The sequence below is a fragment of the Heptranchias perlo genome, chromosome 6, assembly GCF_035084215.1.
Source record: "Heptranchias perlo isolate sHepPer1 chromosome 6, sHepPer1.hap1, whole genome shotgun sequence".
NCBI lineage: Eukaryota > Metazoa > Chordata > Chondrichthyes > Hexanchiformes > Hexanchidae > Heptranchias > Heptranchias perlo.
This window is the reverse complement of record NC_090330.1, coordinates 10,481,340-10,487,781: the sequence shown is the minus strand read 5'-3', so window position 1 is coordinate 10,487,781 and position 6,442 is coordinate 10,481,340. Positions and strand designations below refer to the sequence as shown.

The following is a 6,442-nucleotide window of genomic DNA, read 5'->3' as shown; positions in this document are numbered from 1 at the left end:
AGAGAGACACACACACACACACACACCAGGGAGGGGAGAGAGAGAGAGAGAGAGACACACACACACACACACCAGGGAGGGGAGAGAGAGAGAGAGAGAGAGAGACACACACACCAAGGAGGGGAGAGAGAGAGAGAGACACACACACACACCAGGGAGGGGAGAGAGTGAGAGAGACACACACACACACCAGGGAGGGGAGAGAGTGAGACACACACACACACACATCAGGGAGGGGAGAGAGTGAGAGACACACACACACACACACATCAGGGAGGGGAGAGAGTGAGACACACACACACACACCAGGGAGGGGAGAGAGTGAGACACACACACACACACACACACCAGGGAGGGGAGAGAGTGAGACACACACACACACACACACACCAGGGAGGGGAGAGAGTGAGACACACACACACACACACCAGGGAGGGGAGAGAGTGAGACACACACACACACACACCAGGGAGGGGAGAGAGTGAGACACACACACACACACACCAGGGAGGGGAGAGAGAGAGAGAGAGAGAGACACACACACATCAGGGAGGGGAGAGAGTGAGAGACACACACACACACACACATACCAGGGAGGGGAGAGAGAGAGACACACACACACACACACACATCATCAGCGAGAGAGTGAGAGAGACACACACACACACACCAGGGAGTGGAGAGAGAGAGAGAGAGAGAGAGAGAGACACACACACACACACACACACACCAGGGAGGGGAGAGAGAGAGAGACACACACACACACACCAGGGAGGGGAGAGAGAGAGAGAGAGAGACACACACACATACCAGGGAGGGGAGAGAGAGAGAGTGAGAGAGAGTCACACACACACGCGCACATCAGGGAGGGGAGAGAGTGAGAGAGAGAAACACACACACACATCAGGGAGGGGAGAGAGTGAGAGACACACACACACATCAGGGAGGGGAGAGAGAGAGAGACACACACACACATCAGGGAGGGGAGAGAGTGAGAGACACACACACACATCAGGGAGGGGAGAGAGTGAGAGACACACACACACACACACACACACACACACATCAGGGAGGGGAGAGAGTGAGATACACACATACACACACACACACACACACACACATCAGGGAGGGGAGAGAGTGAGAGACACACATACACACACACACACACACACACACATCAGCGAGGGGAGAGAGTGAGAGACACACACACACACATCAGGGAGGGGAGAGAGTGAGAGAGAGAGACACACACACACACACACATCAGGGAGGGGAGAGAGTGAGAGAGAGAGACACACACACACACACACACACACATCAGGGAGGGGATAGGGTGAGACACACACACACACACACAATTACCAGCGAGAGAGTGAGAGACACACATACACACACCAGGGAGGGGAGAGAGAGAGAGAGAGAGAGAGAGACACACACACATCAGGGAGGGGAGAGAGTGAGAGACACACACACACACACATCAGGGAGGAGAGAGAGTGCGAGACACACACACACATCAGGGAGGGGAGAGAGTGAGAGAGACACACACAATCAGGGAGGGGATAGGGTGAGACACACACACACACATCAGCGAGAGAGTGAGACACACACACACACATACCAGGGAGGGGATAGGGTGAGACACACACACACACACATCAGCGAGAGAGTGAGACACACACACACACATACCAGGGAGGAGAGAGAGAGAGACACACACACACACATCAGCGAGAGAGTGAGACACACACACACACATACCAGGGAGGGGATAGGGTGAGACACACACACACACATCAGCGAGAGAGTGAGACACACACACACACATACCAGGGAGGAGAGAGAGACACACACACACACACATCAGCGAGAGAGTGAGACACACACACACACATACCAGGGAGGAGAGAGAGAGAGACACACACACACACACACACACACATACCAGGGAGGAGAGAGAGAGAGAGAGAGAGAGAGACACACACACACACATCAGGGAGGGGAGGCAGAGAGTGAGAGAGACACACACACACACATCAGGGAGGGGAGAGAGTGAGAGAGACACACACACACACATCAGGGAGGGGAGAGAGTGAGAGAGACACACACACACACATCAGGGAGGGGAGAGAGTGAGAGAGACACACACACACACATCAGGGAGGGGAGAGAGTGAGAGAGACACACACACACACATCAGGGAGGGGAGAGAGTGAGAGAGACACACACACACACATCAGGGAGGGGAGAGAGTGAGAGAGACACACACACACACATCAGGGAGGGGAGAGAGTGAGAGAGACACACACACACACATCAGGGAGGGGAGAGAGTGAGAGAGACACACACACACACATCAGCGAGGGGAGAGAGTGAGAGAGACACACACAATCAGGGAGGGGATAGGATGAGACACACACACACACACACACACACACACACATCAGCGAGAGCGTGAGACACACACACACACATACCAGGGAGGAGAGAGAGAGAGAGAGAGAGACACACACACACACACACACACACACACACATACCAGGGAGGAGAGAGAGAGAGAGAGAGAGAGAGACACACACACACATACCAGGGAGGAGAGGCAGAGAGTGAGAGAGACACACACACACACACATCAGGGAGGGGAGAGAGTGAGAGAGACACACACACACAATCAGGGAGGGGAGAGAGTGAGAGAGACACACACACACACATCAGGGAGGGGAGAGAGTGAGAGAGACACACACACACATCAGGGAGGGGAGAGAGTGAGAGAGACACACACACACATCAGGGAGGGGAGAGAGTGAGAGAGACACACACACACATCAGGGAGGGGAGAGAGTGAGAGAGACACACACACACACATCAGGGAGGGGAGAGAGTGAGAGAGACACACACACACACACATCAGGGAGGGGAGAGAGTGAGAGAGACACACACACACACATCAGGGAGGGGAGAGAGTGAGAGAGACACACACACACACATCAGGGAGGGGAGAGAGTGAGAGAGACACACACACACACATCAGGGAGGGGAGAGAGTGAGAGAGACACACACACACACATCAGGGAGGGGAGAGAGTGAGAGAGACACACACACACACATCAGGGAGGGGAGAGAGTGAGAGAGACACACACACACATCAGGGAGGGGAGAGAGTGAGAGAGACACACACACACATCAGGGAGGGGAGAGAGTGAGAGAGACACACACACACATCAGGGAGGGGAGAGAGTGAGAGAGACACACACACACATCAGGGAGGGGAGAGAGTGAGAGAGACACACACACACATCAGGGAGGGGAGAGAGTGAGAGAGACACACACACACATCAGGGAGGGGAGAGAGTGAGAGAGACACACACACACATCAGGGAGGGGAGAGAGTGAGAGAGAGACACACACACACATCAGGGAGGGGAGTGAGAGAGACACACACACACACATCAGGGAGGGGAGAGAGTGAGAGAGACACACACACACACACATCAGGGAGGGGAGAGAGTGAGAGAGACACACACACACACATCAGGGAGGGGAGAGAGTGAGAGAGACACACACACACACATCAGGGAGGGGAGAGAGAGAGAGAGACACACACACACACATCAGGGAGGGGAGAGAGTGAGAGAGACACACACACACATCAGGGAGGGGAGAGAGTGAGAGAGACACACACACACACATCAGGGAGGGGAGAGAGTGAGAGAGACACACACACACACATCAGGGAGGGGAGAGAGTGAGAGAGACACACACACACACATCAGGGAGGGGAGAGAGTGAGAGAGACACACACATCAGGGAGGGGAGAGAGTGAGAGAGACACACACACACATCAGGGAGGGGAGAGAGTGAGAGAGACACACACACACATCAGGGAGGGGAGAGAGTGAGAGAGACACACACACACATCAGCGAGGGGAGAGAGTGAGAGAGACACACACACACATCAGGGAGGGGAGAGAGTGAGAGAGACACACACACACATCAGGGAGGGGAGAGAGTGAGAGAGAGACACACACACATCAGGGAGGGGAGAGAGTGAGAGAGAGACACACACACACATCAGGGAGGGGAGAGAGTGAGAGAGAGAGACACACACATCAGGGAGGGGAGAGAGTGAGAGAGAGAGAGACACACACACATCAGGGAGGGGAGAGAGTGAGATAGAGAGAGACACACACATCAGGGAGGGGAGAGAGTGAGAGAGAGACACACACACATCAGGGAGGGGAGAGAGTGAGAGAGACACACACATCAGGGAGGGGAGAGAGTGAGAGAGACACACACATCAGGGAGGAGAGAGAGTGAGAGAGACACACACATCAGGGAGGGGAAGAGAGTGAGAGACACACACACATCAGGGAGGGGAGAGAGAGAGAGACACACACACTCTCTCTCTCTCCCTTCCCTGATGTGTGTTAGAGAGACAGACAGAGACATCAGGGGGGATGAAAAGAGAGACATCATTTTACAATATGTTCATTTTTTTTTACAATGTAAAATTAAATTTTATTTAATTTATTTTTCCCTGACCTGGCTTCACCAGGCATGAATTAGAAGCCATGGGAAAGTCACCCAGGTAAGGTCAAAATCTTTTTAACTGTCCAATATGCAAAACATAAACTACCTTAAGTACCTCAAAGAGATGCATTGGCTCCTTTAATGATTAGCCCTCTGGATTTAAGTGGGAGCGGGACTTCCTGACGACTGCTGTGCAACCACACAGATCTGCCTGAGTCTCATTGAAAAATGTGCAGGTTCCAGCCCTGATGTCGACTTCCTCCCAAGAACAGCAATTTTGATCGTCTCACCACCTGTTTCTCCCTTTTAAAATCATGCTCTGAAATATCAGCCTAGATTTTGCACTCAAGTTTCTGGAGTGGGACTTAACTTCTGACTGAGACAGAGTGCTACCAACTGAGCCAAGGCTGACAGCATGAATAATAATAAGTACAGTGCCTGTAATTTAAATAATAATCATCAGGTCATAAGAACCAAGTGCAAAATTCCAAGCCGCTGCTTTGAGGGGGGAAAAAAGAGGGTGGATTGAAAGCAAAAGAGGATCTAGCGGGCAGAACCGCCAGTCCGCATTCAAACCCTCTCTATTATTAATTAAAGATTGTAAACAATTTTACAACACCAAGTTATAGTCCAGCAATTTTATTTTAAATTCACAAGCTTTCGGAGGCTACCTCCTTCCTCAGGTGAACGATGTTCACCTGAGGAAGGAGGTAGCCTCCGAAAGCTTGTGAATTTAAAATAAAATTGCTGGACTATAACTTGGTGTTGTAAAATTGTAACATCGTTCACCTGAGGAAGGAGGTAGCCTCCGAAAGCTTGTGAATTTAAAATAAAATTGCTGGACTATAACTTGGTGTTGTAAAATTGTTTACAATTGTCAACCCCAGTCCATCACCGGCATCTCCACATCATTAATTAAAGACGTAACGGGAAGGTTTACCCCATTAAAGAGACGTTGTTACTGTCCAGTTACCGAGCGAGTTCTGCGAACACCAATACTCTACTTACCCAGGGGATCCCCGATACAGATGTGGAGAACCGCTGGAGACCGCAGCCTCTGCCTGAGCCCAGCCCCCAGCCCCGGTTCGCACCGCTTTGAGCGGCCCGCCTGAGTCTGGAGCGGGCGGGGTTTTTTTGTTTCTTGTTGAAGGGAATCTCGGCTCCGCCCCCCTCCCTCTCTCTCTCTCTCTCCCCAAAAACCCTCTTCCCAGTTCGGTGAGCCGACCGACCGACCACCTGCCCAATTCTCAAAGCTAATGAAACAGTAAAGGCGGTCGCTGCACCCACAGCTGTGTTTCCTCCAGACAGCTGGCCAGCTGCAAACCCACACAGCTGAATAATTTAAACATTTAAAGTGAAGAGTGAGTGCCCCCTTCGGCTGTGGTACAGCCCAGGAAGGTCCACCCCCCCTCCGGTTGTATTCCTGATTGTTGCTCCGCAGCTCAATGACTCACCGCACACAATGTGATCCCTTGCTAATAACTTGTGGGAACAGGTCAAATATGAATCAATAGGGACGGCAGATTCATTCATCCTCACACACAGTCTTTCATTCATCCTCACACACACTGCAATGAGGCGAGACACATAATTCTAGGAAGGCTGTGAATCACACTGGTGTGTTACTGTAAAGTAGAGTGTATAGGTTCATAGGAACAGGGATAGACCAGCCCCTCAAGCCTGCTCCGCCATTTGATAAGATCATGGCTGATCTGTGATCTAACTCCATATACCTGCCTTTGGCCCATATCCCTCAATACCTTTGGTTGCCAAAAAGCTATCTATCACAGATTTAAATTTAGCAATTGAGCTAGTATCAATTGCCGTTTGCAGAGGAGAGTTCCAAACTTCTACCACCCTTTGTGTGTAGAAATGTTTTCTAATCTCACTCCTGAAAGGTCAGACTCTAATT

General features: G+C 51.6%; 1 protein-coding gene across 4 annotated transcripts in view; it reads right to left on the bottom strand.

Moving 5' to 3' along the window:
* The window catches only part of LOC137322732 (interleukin-5 receptor subunit alpha-like), a 44,809-nt gene extending 38,728 nt beyond the window's left edge, over positions 1–6,081 (bottom strand). The window contains exon 1 of one of the 4 annotated variants that reach the window (XM_067985735.1): positions 5,985–6,081. The gene's annotated coding sequence lies outside the window, so the exon portion shown is untranslated. Of the gene's footprint in view, positions 1–4,636; positions 4,896–5,538; positions 5,690–5,984 lie in introns of those variants that run through there. The other 3 variants (XM_067985733.1, XM_067985736.1, XM_067985734.1) reach the window with 3 other exon arrangements.
* Between the last annotated feature and the right edge of the window lie 361 nt (positions 6,082–6,442).